Source organism: Oxyura jamaicensis, chromosome 8 (genome assembly GCF_011077185.1).
Source record: "Oxyura jamaicensis isolate SHBP4307 breed ruddy duck chromosome 8, BPBGC_Ojam_1.0, whole genome shotgun sequence".
Classification (NCBI taxonomy): Eukaryota; Metazoa; Chordata; class Aves; order Anseriformes; family Anatidae; genus Oxyura; species Oxyura jamaicensis.
The window spans coordinates 7908220-7923453 of NC_048900.1; the positions used below are offsets into that span (position 1 = coordinate 7908220).

At 37.9% G+C, this 15234-nt stretch overlaps 1 long non-coding RNA gene across 1 annotated transcript in view; it reads right to left on the bottom strand.

The window, feature by feature from the left end:
• Window positions 1-321: 321 nt before the first annotated feature.
• Window positions 322-15234, bottom strand: part of LOC118170615 — a 92542-nt gene continuing 77629 nt past the window's right edge. Inside the window, exons 3-4 of the long non-coding RNA XR_004752802.1 lie at window positions 10250-10371; window positions 322-1957 (exon numbers count right to left, since the gene is read on the bottom strand). This is a non-coding gene — a long non-coding RNA (uncharacterized LOC118170615). The remainder of the gene's footprint in view (window positions 1958-10249; window positions 10372-15234) is intronic.

Here is a 15234-nt window from a genome sequence, read left to right on the forward strand (position 1 = left end):
GCATTTATTTTTGTATTGATATTGGCTGTACTGCAATACTTTTACAGTACAAGTCAGGAGCTAGGCACAGATTTTGAAGCTTGCCTGAAAATCAACATTGTAGTAAGGTTTTCAAGAGCACCTAAAAATGTTTTTTATTTATTGTATTGGGAGATTGGAGATTCTCTGAAGTATTTTAACAGACCTTATCCTTTTTGCTAAATGTATAAAAAAGTGTGGATAAAACAGTGCACCTAGTTCTACCATACCCAATACCACAGGGAGCTACTGATTTTGGGGTGTTGTAAAGGCTTAAGTTCAATTTCAGAGCACCTGAAAAAATAAAAAGTTTAAAAAATGGAGAGAGTAAACCCTAAAAGCCCACGCCATAAAATACTTCAGTTCTGTCTAAGAAGGCAGAAAAAGTAGGAATTCATTTTCCCCATAAAGTACTGATTTTATTTCTTTCTGCAATTGAAGCATATATTCACTTGAAAGGTAATGCTGAGAAGACAGTTAAGAAGTTAAAAATAAAAAAATAAGATGGCTAGTTATAAATCAGATACTCTTTTCCTGTGCAAAATTGTCTGGGGAGTTCTAAAAATTCCAAAGAAAAACAAGACAATGAAATTTTCATTACAAGAAAGTCTACTCCAAAAGTCGCCTCAAAATGGACACATCTGCAATGTCCATTTAAGAAAGAGATAAAAATGCTGAAGCAAGAATTAGCTTTCAGACATTCTGCAAACAAGTGGAAAGTTTGGAATCCCTCAAAATCCAGTTCAAAAGGTCCCTGTATTCTCACCAGAAAAGTCAATGAAATTAGTCCAATTTGCAAAACATGAATAAGATTACTTTTCTTTGATGAAAGGTAAAAAAAAAATGTTTTAGAAAACTTTCAAGTACTTTTTGACCAAATCAAAGTGTCTGCTGAAAGATTAATTCTTCCTTCAATTATTGTCACCACTGGCATCTGCTATTCTAACAAAAAGCACCGGAAATAATAAGGACACAACATATTTCAAACAATTTTGCTAATTTTGCAATCAGAGGCCCAGTGAGACTAGCAAAAAACACCCCATACTGACTGAAAATTCTCGTCTTCAATCCACAGCACAAAGTTTCTTGGAGACCATCTGCTCTTTTCTCATAATTGAACCTTCTCTGGGTAACAATGAAATTCTTCTCAAGACAAGAACATGAAACACTCTTCAAAAGGACCGAGCAGCAAACTCATTTGCTGATGTTGCCTTTATTTCCCTTTCATACATGTTATCGCACTTCCTCGAAAAAGCTGACTTTGTCTAAGTACCCTGAAGCCACAAAAATAATCCTCTTGAAAAGAAAACCATGTATATTACACAATATACAAATCAGAATTAACAGCAAATATGTACTGTAAAACATGTACACACCTTATCGGGTGGCTTTCTTCTTAAAAAACTATTCCGAGGAAGAATTAAGAGTACTGCTTCACAACCAGGACATGATCTGCATACAGCAGTTGATAATTGATCACTTGCAACATTACTTCAAGTTGATTTCTTTGTTTTTACACAAAATCTGCTTGTAGAGAGCAAATATCTGAATTCTCTAGTATTTACATTTCAGATAGATATATTCTCTAAAGCACACAACACAAATTCAATGTAAACTTTGTCATCCATCGTGTCCGGCCGCACATACATTCATCTGCAGACAGTGCAGTTCCTGATTCCTTCTAAACGACTGCATCACATGCATTTGATTAGGGAAAAAAGATCTTGCTTCTCAGTCTTGTGTAGACTTCAGATCCCACCCTCCCCCATATATTTGCAGTCTCCCCCCAAAATTCAGCCTAACAGGTAAATGGATTTAAATAGGCCTTTGGAGATACTACAGCATCATTAAAATAACACAATTCAATGGTCAGGGCAAGTCTATGGGAGCTGCACAACATGGCTTCACAGTGGATGAAGATTTTTCTTCAATGCAAGAGCTGTGAAGTTAACAGAGGCAAGAAAAATGTGATTAGGAGATAGATTTCTTTGTACAGGTACTTGATTTCACAGCAGTTGGTCTCAGAGGTGCTGAGTAAAACTACACTTGAAATAATATAATCCCTAAAGATCCGTACAGAAGTGCTAGGCAGAATGTCTTGAAAGAATGGAAATTGCAATCCTGTTAAATTTGTTTCTCATACACAGAGAGAACATTCTTGGAGCTTAAATCTTTATTACCTTGACAGGATGTGTGACATAGGGAGGTATTTGTTAAACCAGTGACATACCGTAAGGCTCCAGCTCAGATTTATGCCTTTGTCTAACCACCACTTAGAAAAAAAGCAGGACTGAAGCTACTCTTACCTGATTTTCCTATCGTCTTAATTTTCATAATATTTTTTTGGCCACCAGTGTGGACTCCAGCTTTCTACTGTTTCAGTCTAAATACAATAAAAACATGTTCATTAGGGTAAAAACAATGCTTCCAATAAACAGCTCCCAAGGCCACTATTAAGAGAGGGAACAAAATACAAGCATTGCAAGGAAAAAGAGGCATTGTTTCCATAAAACTGAGTCACTTCAAAACAACTTTCTTCACAGATTAACAAGACAATGCCATTTTAGAGCATAAATTTGATTCCATTACAAGTCTGTACAATCTCCTTGGAGCTCAAGGGGGTTGAGTATTGGTATAAGAACAGATATGCCGGAAAGATACTGCAATAGAGCTCCAGAGGAACTGGAGGGTCCCTTAAAAGGACCGACATGGAGTCAACTGTAAAGCAGTGCAAGCTCAGCCAGCGCCGAAAACACAACACACTGCTTTTACTTAATGGGATGCACATTTTGAGAAAGCCTATGGCTGGAACTCCCAACTTTGTTTCTGTTTCTATTTTTGGCTCTCCAGAGCATGTGAAAAGTTAATTTGATTTCTGTAGTTCTGATACTCTTTTGAGGAAAAAAATAAATAAATAAAGTTAAATTTTACACATCTCTGGAAAGCAGTTTAAGATAAGCAAATCAAAAGCATTACTACAAAATCTAAATATTCATTTTGAAAAGAGTTTTTTAAATTATGTTTGGAGAACTTTCAGAGAAAGGGAAGGCTTTCAATTGTGCTACTGCATTTAATGTTTTTTTTTCCAGCATACACGATTATGAAACACTTATGGCATTTTGAACTAGCTATTTGCTGTGCCAGCCTCATACTGGTTGAAAGTTCTCTGCAGAAATATAAACAAAAATAATCTGAGCTAATAATTAGCTTCGTTAGTAATACCTTCGTTTTGTCTCTGAAAGGAATCTAGATTATCCTGAACACTTCAGAGAGTCTTCAGCTGATGAAAATCAGAACTGGAGTGAATGGAAAATTAACACTTCCTACCTGCTGAGATAGGCTGGTGTGATTCTGCTGGTAATTTCTGGACAACCTATTCAGAGGCTAAGGTCTCGTTAATGTATTAAACTGTCATATAAGATACAATATATTTAAAACTGAAAAGTAGAGGGTACATAAAATTGGAGGTTGGTATACTGCAAAACAGAAGAGCACCTTGTATTCTAATATTATCCTGTTCCATAGGAATTCGATGTTTCAAATCCTAGCGGTTCTGCAGAGACACTCATTTAACTTGAATGATAAGGGCCTGCCTGTTTTTTTGAACAAGTCTTGGGCTTTTACAGACTTTACAATATTTGGCCACAAATATATATATATATAGGAAGTAGAGATTAGGAGCAGAAACTTATGTAGGTCATCGGAAGTTTTTAAAAAGAACACAGTTAAAAGTGACCTCACAGTCATTCTCTACTAACTGGGAAATAAATATTTCTGATAAAATATTCTCAGAAAAAGGTTCAGAGAACCATGGCTCAAAATACTATTAGGTCTTTTACAAGCTAGTTGGGGAAATTTACTAAGAAATTAACTAAAGAAATTCATTAATACAAGGTCTTTGCTTACTTAACTAGATATAAAAAATATTCAAGGTTTCAATACTTTATTTTATTATTTTTTTTAGAAGCTACCAAGTTTAGAAGCCTGCATTGAGATACCAGAATCTATCACTAGATTTACATATAAACAAAATGTGAGTTCTCTGACTGTATGAAACCCAGGAAAATCAACTCACACTTATTCCTGCCAACCTGGTGAGGTAACTAAGTGCTTAAGATTTTGTATTCAGAGACACTAATTTCTGAATATATATATATATTTGACTGCTTGCACCACCATGCATTGCTCTGGGAGACAAATAGCTATGCAAAAGACACCAATTCTTGGCAACTACCACACTTGGGAATTATTTTACTTACAACCTAAATAAGAATTTAACACCTTGCAGAAGGATTCAGGGCCCCTTTAGTGCCTAACAACATAAAAAAAAAAAAAAAAAAAAAAAAAAGCCAGAAATTTTAAATGGTTCCTTTAAGTGGTTCCGGGCCATTCTACATGCATTGCTGAATAACTGCACTAGTCTGCTAAAACCAGGGAAAATCCTTTAATTAAATGGAACTGAAGACATGATCCTGTAGAAAACCTTAGTTTCATCTATAAAGCCATCAATACTAGCTGGTCTTTCAGAAACAGAATCATCAACTAAGAGACTAAAGTCAAAGTTTATGCTAAGTGAAACCTCTATGCAAATACATCTGGGTTCCCTGATGGGGCTTCATAGGGAAGGAGGTGGCTTAAGAGCAGCTTTGCCAATTTAACCACATTCAGCAATGTCCTCTCCACGCAGCTTTCCACCATGTGTTTTAGCCTCCAGGGCAATCTGCTCAGAAGCATCAAGAAACTGGCATTTCTGATAGCACTAACACTCTGTCTGAAGAGCTTTTATTATTATTATTTCATGAGGATGATTACAATCAATAGAGATTCTGCCTTGCAAGGGCATTTATGTAGCAGTGGTGGTGTGTCCTTTGCCGCCCACTCTGCCTTGCAGGATCCTCACTGAAAAGATAACACAGTCTTTGCAAGGTGTGTGTGACATTTCTAAATGACAAACACTGAGAGTTTTTTTTCTCATTAACATTTGTTAGTTCCTCCTCACTCACCCCTTCCTCCATACAGTGAGAAATCATCAAGGAGACATATGACAAACCACACAGGAAGCGACTGCCAAACTGTTTCAACGTGGATCTGTCAGTTCAGAGTGGAAAATCCTTTCCACATTCTCATGTAGAAAAAAATAGTGCACATAAATTAGAGTGCCCCAGTTTCTTTGCAGATGAAGCTCTTTTTAACCACCTTTTGTTTTCCAAATTAGATACTGTTTTTCTCACCAGCACGAAATCATAAACTCAAATGAGATTTTTCAAGCATTTAGTTCAGCAGCTAAATAAAAGGATACCAAGCATATTTGATACTACAAAATTATGTGGTTTCTTTTCACTCCCAGCTCCTCCACTTACACCGTGACTGCTGTCACTCTGTAATATAGGCAGCGTATATGATAGGCATACAAATAAAATCTAACCAAAATCTGATCTCACTTGATTGTTGTTATGTTGCATGATACCATTAAAACACCAGTACTAAAAAGTGATCTGTGCATTAGCAGGATTAAGGCAAACCCTTAATTTTCCTTTAAAATCGTATAATGTTTTTTTCATTCTGATCAAACATTGTCCCAGCATGAAGCAGGGATGAGACCAGCAGTGAAAAGATGGCATCTGCCTTGAAGAACTAATGTGAAAAGTAAAATAATGCAAGAAGGCAATAAACAAATGCCTCGATTTCAGCTGAGACAGAGTTAATTCTCTTCATAGTTGCTGGTATGGAGCTGTGCTTTGGAGCTAGGATGAGAATAATGCTGATAACACACCAATGTTTTGGTTGTGCTGAGCAGTGCCTACACAAAGCCAAGGCCTTTCCAGCTTCTCGCGCTGCCCTGCCAGCTGGGAGGCTGGAGGTGCATCAGGAGCTGGGAGGACACAGAACCAGGACAGCTGACCCCAACTGGCCTGAGGGATGTCCCACACCACTTGGTGTCCTGCTGAACAATAAAACTAGGGGAGCTGACCGGGGCAGGGTGGCTGCTGCTCAGGGACTGGCTGGGCAACAGTCAGCAGGTGGCAAGCAGTTGCGTTGTGCATCACTTGTTTTGTATATATATATTTACTATCATTATTTTCCCTTTCTTTTCTGTTCTATTGAACCATCTATCGCAACCCGTAAGTTTACCCATTTTTCCCCAGTCCTCTCCCCCATCCCACTGGACTGGGGAGGTTGTGAATGGCTGAGTGGTGCTTAGCTGGCTGCCAGATTAAACCACAACCAAACCAGCAACCAAAGGGACTGAAATTCAAAATGTCTGTACATCACAATAATATAAAGTAATATCTAAACAAAGGCAACAATATATTTTGTGTTACAGACATCGAAGCTGCACTCAGTAGGATATCTTTGTTGTGCTGGTTTTGCACCCTAGATATAGTCATCCAGAAACAGGAAGACAATTTCAAGGAGCAGCAAGGGTGGGTTGTTTTGGAAGGAGAAGGGAGCCAGGAGCCCAAAGTCGCAGAAAGGCAGGCAGAGCTGTGCAGTCAGTGACAAAGGCTCAGTCCCACAGGACCCAAGCAAGCCATTCAGGGCAGGCCCAGTGATGGTTACCAGGCTGTACCAGTTATTCAGACTGTCAGGGATGTCTGCAGTGATGGGGCAAGTCTGGGTCAGGATCAGCATCAGGAAGGTATGACGCTGGGCACAGACATACCCACAGCACAGCTCAACCGTAGACCGAGAGCAAGAGCCAGAGCTTAAAAACAGCTCCTGGGTGAAGAAACAGCAGGGCTCTGTAGAGGATCCTCAAGGCCACAAAGCTGTGCCAAAGTGAAAATGGCCCAAGCACCCAGGAGGGGGGCTGGGCTCTGAACTTGACAGTCAACGACATTTTGTAGCTAAAGACTTAGTTGGAGTCCTAAAGGATGAGTTCCCAATTTTGCTATAAACCTACAGCATAATTCTAAAGCAAGTCTCTTCACTTGTGCCTCCCCCCTCTTGCTGGCTGTCAAGTCACAGCCTGCCTCACACGGGGACCGCTTACATGCCCGTCTGCCTGACCAGATCACCTTGGCAGCAGGTGCTTTACCACAAGCAAAAGCAATACCATTCCCTTCCTGCCGTGATAACGGTTGTAAATCTGGAACCAGAAAAGGTTCACATTCAAGAGCACTACTCAAATTAAAAATATGTAATTCTACCATATGTTCAGAAAAATCCTTATGAATTTAATTACTCTCAAATGAACTTCATGCATCTGAAAGATTTCTAATCTCCAGAGAATGCAGATCATGACCAGCTTTAAATAAGGTTTCCTAATTATCAGAGTACAAAAACAAGGTCAGGTCTGTTGTATGTACAGTTTTTCTTCTCAAGGATGGCACAATAAATAAATGAATAGAAACATTAATAAATAAATAAATCTATTTCTGCCCTGAAAGTAGAATTACATCCACAAGGTAAATTTTCCAGAAAACAATGACAACAAAACCAGAAATTAAAATAAAAAAGCTTATCTGTAACTACAGCACTATGAACAAAACGTTGTAAAATCAGTAAGTATTAAACACTGCAAAATTCCCCAAGATTCAGTTCACACAGAGCAAATGAACAATGTTCTTAACAAAACCACTGAAGTGTCTGAGGAGAGGATGTTGCAAAGAATGAATGCTTTCTGTCTTTCTCCAAGTATTCAGCTTTTAGTATTTTTCCATCTATTCTGAAAGCCAGCAATCACTTGGGAAAATGATGTATTGATGAAATATACAAAAACAGATACTTACACATTTGACTGCTTGACAGAAGAGGAAAATGATTAAGGAAAATCTCAAGAGGACAAGGTCACAGATGTGAAAAAGTGATCCTGGTAGTTTTAGAAGAAATAGCTTTGGCATTTATAATACTCTTTCAAAACCAGAAGCACAGAGTTTAAAATTAATTATGAAACAGATAAAACTTTGTGATGATCAAGAAAAAAAATAAAAGGCATGTGGTTGATACATTATATTTCAGTTCAATATATTATTAGAGAAAAAAAAAAAAAAAAGAACAAAAATAAAGGTCTTAGTTTGAGTCTGTTCTAAAGACGCTATCAGCTATTTTGATACAGATAACTAAAGGCATCTATTCAATGTGAAACAGAAAAAGATGGCTCTAAATGACTTGTTACCATAGGTATTCTTATATCATTTCAGTCTAACAAGACAGAGCTAGGCAAGACAGACTTTGATTGTGGATTTCAAAGACATTAACATTTACTGGATTTGAAAGAAGTAGAACTTAGGGAACCTCAGCTATGTACTGAGTGGCGGTCAGCACCAGCTCAGCTCCAAAAGTTTTAAATTAGCCTCGAATCTTCTGTACATCTTTAAAAAGTACATCATTTGTAAACGAAACCAAAATACTGGAAAAACAGTTCTACTTTATCATAGATTGTCAGAAAGAAGTTATTATTGCTGTTATCATTCCTAAGGGAAGGTATTCGTTCTTGCTCTAGTATGCGATTAAATTATTTAAGTGACATTAGAAAGACGAAAAAGAGAGGAAGTGTGCAAGATGACATTGGGTGACCTCTTGAAAAAACAGCTAGTTAGCACGTGGGGGAGAACACCAGAAGAAGGTGAAGTCTGGGAGCACTGGGAAACAGTGAACCCAGCTACAGACTGCTGTGTTGGCTGTGGTACGGAGAACCCGTGATGGAGCTGTAACAGAACTCTGCATTTTTATTCAGTGATTTGCTCTCCACAAAGCACAAGACAAACCCATTCCTTGCAGTTGTTCACCTCTTGATTCATTTTTGAAACTGGAAAACTGGAGACCAATATTTTTGGATACTGAAGTGACCACAAATGGGCTTAGCTGAACTAAACTTGGGGTGTAAATACGAAGAAAAAAAAAAAAAAAAAAATTACATCTAAAATACCACTGAGGATCTCCTTTTATCTTACTGATCTACCAAGTGATCATATAGTAGGTGCTGCATGCACAGACACAGAGTCTTCTATATCTGTCTTTCTCACCAAAACAATTTTCTTTCTAGCCAATGATGAAGGTTAGGAATTCTGAGTGTGAGAGAAGCAGCATTAGCCTGAAGGAAGATTTTGAAAACAGATTATTTGTCTTCTTGAGGGTAGCAAACCTCTAGAAATGTTTTGTTGCTCTCTGGTTAGGCAACATAATTAAATACTAGTTTGCTCAATATGCAACAAAATATTGCATGCAAAACATTCATATTTTGCCTGAGAAGAAAGCTGAGTTGTTCATTAGGAAGTGTTTCCTATAACATTTTTTAATCCCATGTTAGTGAACAGATAAACCTGTCACTTTTTCAAGATCAGACACACTATAGGGACTTCTTACAGTCATCTGCAGTTTCAGTCTCACAAAAAAAAAAAAAAAATAAAAAAAAATTAATAATTATTGCCACAATTGTAGCAAATCTAGGAAGGAATCCCTGGCTCAGCTTTGCTTGGGGGAACAATGGGACCATACTCTGGTAGGGCAGCAGTGGCACACTATTTCTTGCTGGAGCCATCAGTTCTCTGTAACACTCAGACTTGCAGCCACACCAACTCAGTCATGTGAAAGCAGGAGTTCATAAACTAGACAGGTGACTTTGGTGACTCTAGGATTGGCCCTGATTCATTCTACACCTCTGATAAAGTTTCATGGACTGGGATCCCATAATGTTCTGAGCCAGGCAATAAAAGCGAGGCATGGAGTGCCATAACCCAGGATTTTCAGGTACTGAGCAGCTGCATTTTTTATTAGCATCAATAACATTGGCACCCAATAATATTGGATATAAATATTTCCAGCCTAATCCAAATTTTGTCAACTCTTGTGATAAAAATATCTATTGTAATTGGTGCTGCTAGAAAATCAACCAGTGAAATGGTCTTTAATGCTGAACAATAATTTCCTGTAAAAAAAAAAGAGAAAAAAAAAAGTAAAAAAAAAAAAAAGTGAAGTTTTACTGACAAGGCCTGAGACCTGAAGTTCACAGTCTGGAACAGATTTTCCTTTAGTTTCTACAGGGCTGAAAAGAAGCCACCAACAGAAGACACTCAATAGTCAGTCTTGCATACTTCAGTCTTATGATCTGCTTATAAATTCTGGGGTTTTAAAGCAGGATTATTTGCCATTTATCCTAGCACAAGTAGTAGTCACAAGGATTGCATCATTATATATCAATAAATGAAGCAGAAAAACAAGCAAAAAATAAAAAATAAAACCCAGGGGGTGGAGGAGGAGCGCTGAGGTGGAGTATGAGTGCACTTACATATGGTACTGTAGCAGACAGAGGCAGGGACTCCCTTGGCTTCAGACAGCAATTTGTTGTTTCCAAGAGCGAATAAGTACACAGGCATTTCTCTAGGGTAGTGGCAGAACCCAGGAACTGGTCTGGAAGATAAAGTTATTCTTAAACTATTCTTAGTTCGGTGATTCCACAGATGTTGTTTTCACTTACAAGCCGTTAAGAGAGTGCTCCTTTCAGATGGATTGCAGTTCTCCAAGTAGGCAGCAGTAGGTTCTGCATCAAATGATAAACTATGAAAGATTTGCCTGAAAGAGTAATTCCCAGTATGGTTGTCTTCAGGAATGAGATCCACTAAACATAAGAAAAAAGCTTACTGCAAGCAACTTTCTCTAGCAGCTCACTGCAATAGTATTAGACCAGAAAAGGGATGTACTTCCAGAAGTGGAAAACATCTACAGAGTCTACTCAGTTTGGTTTTAATGTGGTTAGTCTATAACTCAACAGGAGCAGTATCCTCAAAGAAAAGTAAAAATGTTTTTTTTTTTGTTGTTTGTTTGTTTGTTTTTTTCTTTGTACAGTGAAAGTACTTGCTGGAATATGTACCCAGAAGATGTGGAAATTATCAAAGTGGAAATCATCAAGCTGATCAAGCATGAGACAGTAGCTGGCTGGAAAGATAAAAGGTTAGAGATGCGGAGATGCAGCAACAACCACCAAAAATCTGTGTTCAGTTTTGGGCCCCTCACTACAAGAAGGACATGGAGGTGCTCCAGCGAGTCCAGAGAAGGGCAACAAAGCTGGTGAGGGGTTTGGAGAACAAGGCTTATGAGGAGCAGCTGAGGGAGCTGGGACTGTTTAGCCTGGAGAAGAGGAGGCTCAGAGATGACCTTATCGCACTCTACAGGTACCTGAAAGGAGGCTGTAGCGAGGTGGGGGTTGGTCTATTCTCCCTTGTGCCTGGTGATAGGACGAGGGGGAATGGGCTAAAGTTGCACCAGGGGAGGTTTAGGTTGGATAGTAGGAAGAACTTCCTTATCAAAAGGGTTGTTAGGCATTGGAATGGGCTGCCCAGGGAAGTGGTTGAATCACCATCCCTGGAGGTCTTTAAAAGGCATTTAGATGTAGAGCTTAGTGAGAATTGACAACACATTACAAACTGTTAAAAATCCTGAAACCTTTCCATCCAGTCTAGTTCTGATGCAAACAGTAATGAAACTAACCCGATTTTATGAACAGTATGCTTCCATCAAATTTGCTTTGATTGTTTCTGATTCATTTTCCACACAGATTATGAAACTTATTGATCTATATGTGAAAGAAAACTCAAGTTACTTGGTCTTATTACTCTACCAGCTGTGACTAATTATAACACTCCTCTTCTTTAAAAAAATAAAAAAAAAAAAAAAAAAAAAAAAAAAAGAAACCTAACAACAAGTCTATTTCTCTAAATATCTATTTTTTCACTTCCATGTCCCTACTTGATGGTACAGCTTTCTGTATTCTGCTCTGACTTTCTCCTCTATGATCTATAATGTTCTGATATACAACAAATTTACATATAATCTTTAAAGTGTTATGAGAACTTGGTATTTTTAAATGGAAGGAAATACACTCATCTTTTATGGGAGAACAAACATAGTGTCCATAGAAACAGATATAGTTAATTCAGTCCAACCCACAAAAAATATTCTGTAGGTGTCATTCAGGACACTTCCACCTACCTATTGCAAATCTCAGTCTCGGCTCCATCTGAACTTTTCCATTCAGATCCAAGCCCAGCAATTACCATGAAACTACTAGTCATCTGTGCACTGATCCAGATTTCAACCCAAAAGAGGTTGCAGTCCCTGAGGGAAAGGTTAACAGAGCAGAGTCATTCAGACATCAGGCTTGACTTCCATTCAACTCTACAGCAGCAGATATTCATCCTGCCATCCAATACATATTTTTAGATCCAAGTAAAACCCACAATTTTTAGCATCATTCCAATTCTCTGGTCATATACATATACATGATACACATTTAATACCATAGGTGGCATAGGCCTTGAATAAACATGATTTCCTGTTGGTACAGTTAAAGGACATTAATGAGTTATGTAGTAAACTGAGTTTACATCAGAAAGTAATGGCCACATACAGTTCACAATGGCTAAAAATGTTATTTATGAAAGTAAGTGGGTATATTCTTTTTCCTTTAATACCAATGCTCAAATTATTTTTGAATAACTAACCTTTCCTAACTCAAACTTTTGGTGTTGTTTTTTTTTTTTTTTAAACAGTTTACTAAAAATCTTTCCTTTCTCCTCTTGCAATGCATTGTGCTGTTTATAGGAGCAGCTGTTGGAACACACTCACTGTGTCTGTCCCCTGGGCAAAATAAAGACTAATCTTACAACAAGTACAGACAGGCTTGAGGGGTCACTTATGCTGGAGGGAGTCATAGTTGGCTTTTCAACTGCGAGACTTCATTTCTACCATGATGACAAGCTTTTACAAACCTGAGCTTTATATCTTGCCCTCTTCACTTTCTGTGGCTCACACAGTCATTTGTCATAAGCTAACCTAAAAACCACCATTTGTGTAGACTCAGACAGTCAGCAAAGAAACAGAACGACATACTTAGTGCAGGAAAAAGTTTATACGTTGTTAAAGAATCTGAAGAACTTAAACAATAAAAATAAAAATAAAAGAAGTTAGCTCATTTGCTGAATACACACTTCAGTTGTACAGCTAACTATTCACACATGATGTGCTCTTACACAACACAGTTAAGAAAACCCTGTGATTCAGGCATGTTGTATGTATATTCCTCAGCAAGCAGTTCATTCCACCAACTATTAATCGGCTCATTATGGAACTGATACACAGCTACATTTTCAGCATCGATTTCAGTGCAGTTACGTACTTTTCAGGTGGCAGAAAATCCCATCTTTTCCTTCCACCAATTAGTAAAAACTGATTTGAATGTCTACTGAAGACTTACTGAAATTAACCAAAAGACTTTGATCAACTTTGAGTCAGATGCAGCGTATGAGATTGAGATACATGAAAGCTCCCACTCCTTTAAACCTAAGACAAACTAAAAACAGCAGACAACATGAAAACCCAATTTCTCTTTGAAGTCAGTCTGATTCATCAACCCTGGTGGGCAGAAACTTATAAAATTTTCATTTCCTATGCCTTTAAAATTATTTCCTTACTCTATGCAAAAGTCCATTTGCCCTATACAAAACTGAAGGCAATGAAACAAAGATTTCAAACACCAAAATCTTAAAGTGTTCTGCTAAGTATGCAGATTTACTAAGTACAATATCCTGCCCTGACATGGATTACTGAAATAGAAAATCACGTTTTAAAAAACAGAGCATTGGAGCAATTATATTAAAATCTTACAGTATAATAACTTGGCAAATACTATTACTTTTTGGAGTGCCTTTCAAATAAAAAATAAATAAAAAAAAAAAGTAATCTGTAAAGATGCCTGACTAAAGCAGGAGTCAGAAGTAACTCATGTAACTCTGAGTATCCTTTTCAGTCTGTCTGCCAGCCGTGTGTTCATGTGCCTGAACAAGACCACTGTGTGCAGCTAGCCCATAAAGCTAGAATCTGCGACACCTAGGGATCATTTACCATAAAAAAGTCTCCAAGAGTATACATCAACCTGCACACCATTAGTTCCAAGAAGGCTGCACAATTTTAACCTTGTATTCAGAATAAATCATTGCTAATGGAATGCCATTTTCACCCAAGCCATTTTGTAAACAAACAAGACACCAGGAAATAAGTGGCGTTTAAACAGACTACACAAAAGATGGCATATGAAACTCAGAGTTGATTACTTTCATTCTTCTCTTTAACAAGACACACTTTCAAGCATCAAAAAAAAAAAAAAAAAAAAAAAAAAAAAGTCTGGAATAGGAGGTAACGCTTGGCTCTGCCAAAAGCTGTTGGCTTCTCAGCTTTGGCTTCAAAATAAAAGACCACTACAGGGAGCTAAATTTATCTCATGTAACTACACTGAAAATGTCTGAGAGTTTGTGACAGAGTGAATGAAGCACTATGAGGTTGCACTGGTGCAGGTGCTGTGAGGTGGCCATTAGAGAAAACAGCTCTTCTCCAGCCTGAACAAGCTCTGCTCAGTCACCTCCACAATATAAGGCCTCTGCTTCTGCCCCAACCATCTTGGTGGCCCTTTACTGAACTCACTCCTGTCTATCCTCATCTTTGCTGTATTTGGGAACCCAAAATACGATACGTACCCTATATGTAGTCTGACTAAAAAACTTCTCTGTGTACACCTCCAAATCACAGAATGGTTGAGGCTGGAAGAAAACTCTAGAGGTCATCTGGTCCAACTTCCCTGCTCTAACAGGACTACCTAGAGCCAGTTCCCAAGGTCCACATCCAGACAGCCTTTGAGTATCTCCAAGGATGGAAACTCTACAACTCATCTGGGCAACCTGTTTCAGTGCTTGGTCAACCTCCTAGTAAATAAATACTTCTTGATCTTCAGAAGGAACCTCCTGTATTTCTGTTTGTGACCACTGCCTCTCATCCTGTAACTGGACGCTAACGAAAGCAGCATGGTTCTGCCTTCTTCACACCCTCCCACAGGGTATTTAGGTATAAGGATACATTGATGAGAAGATTACTTCTCTCTACTTACTTTTTTTTTTTTTTTTTAAACTGCAAAAGCAAAATTAAGTTACAAGCAGCATACAGCTACCGTTTACCATTAATGCACTAAACTAACAAGTACAAATGCAACAGATAAACAAAATAGCTCAGAAAAAGGATGCAATTTTACACAATCAAATTGAAATGTTCTTTTCTTTTTGCAGTTTTAAACATCAAGAAATTAAGAATTCAATCAACACTTTTCTGTAATGAATAGAAAAGCTTTTCCTGTACAGCAAAAAGTACTTTTTACTTCCACTTGGGACAGGAGAGAGAGAGTTTTTCCTGCAGCATTCAACATGTGCATCTGGTTGTAGTTTAGGTAGT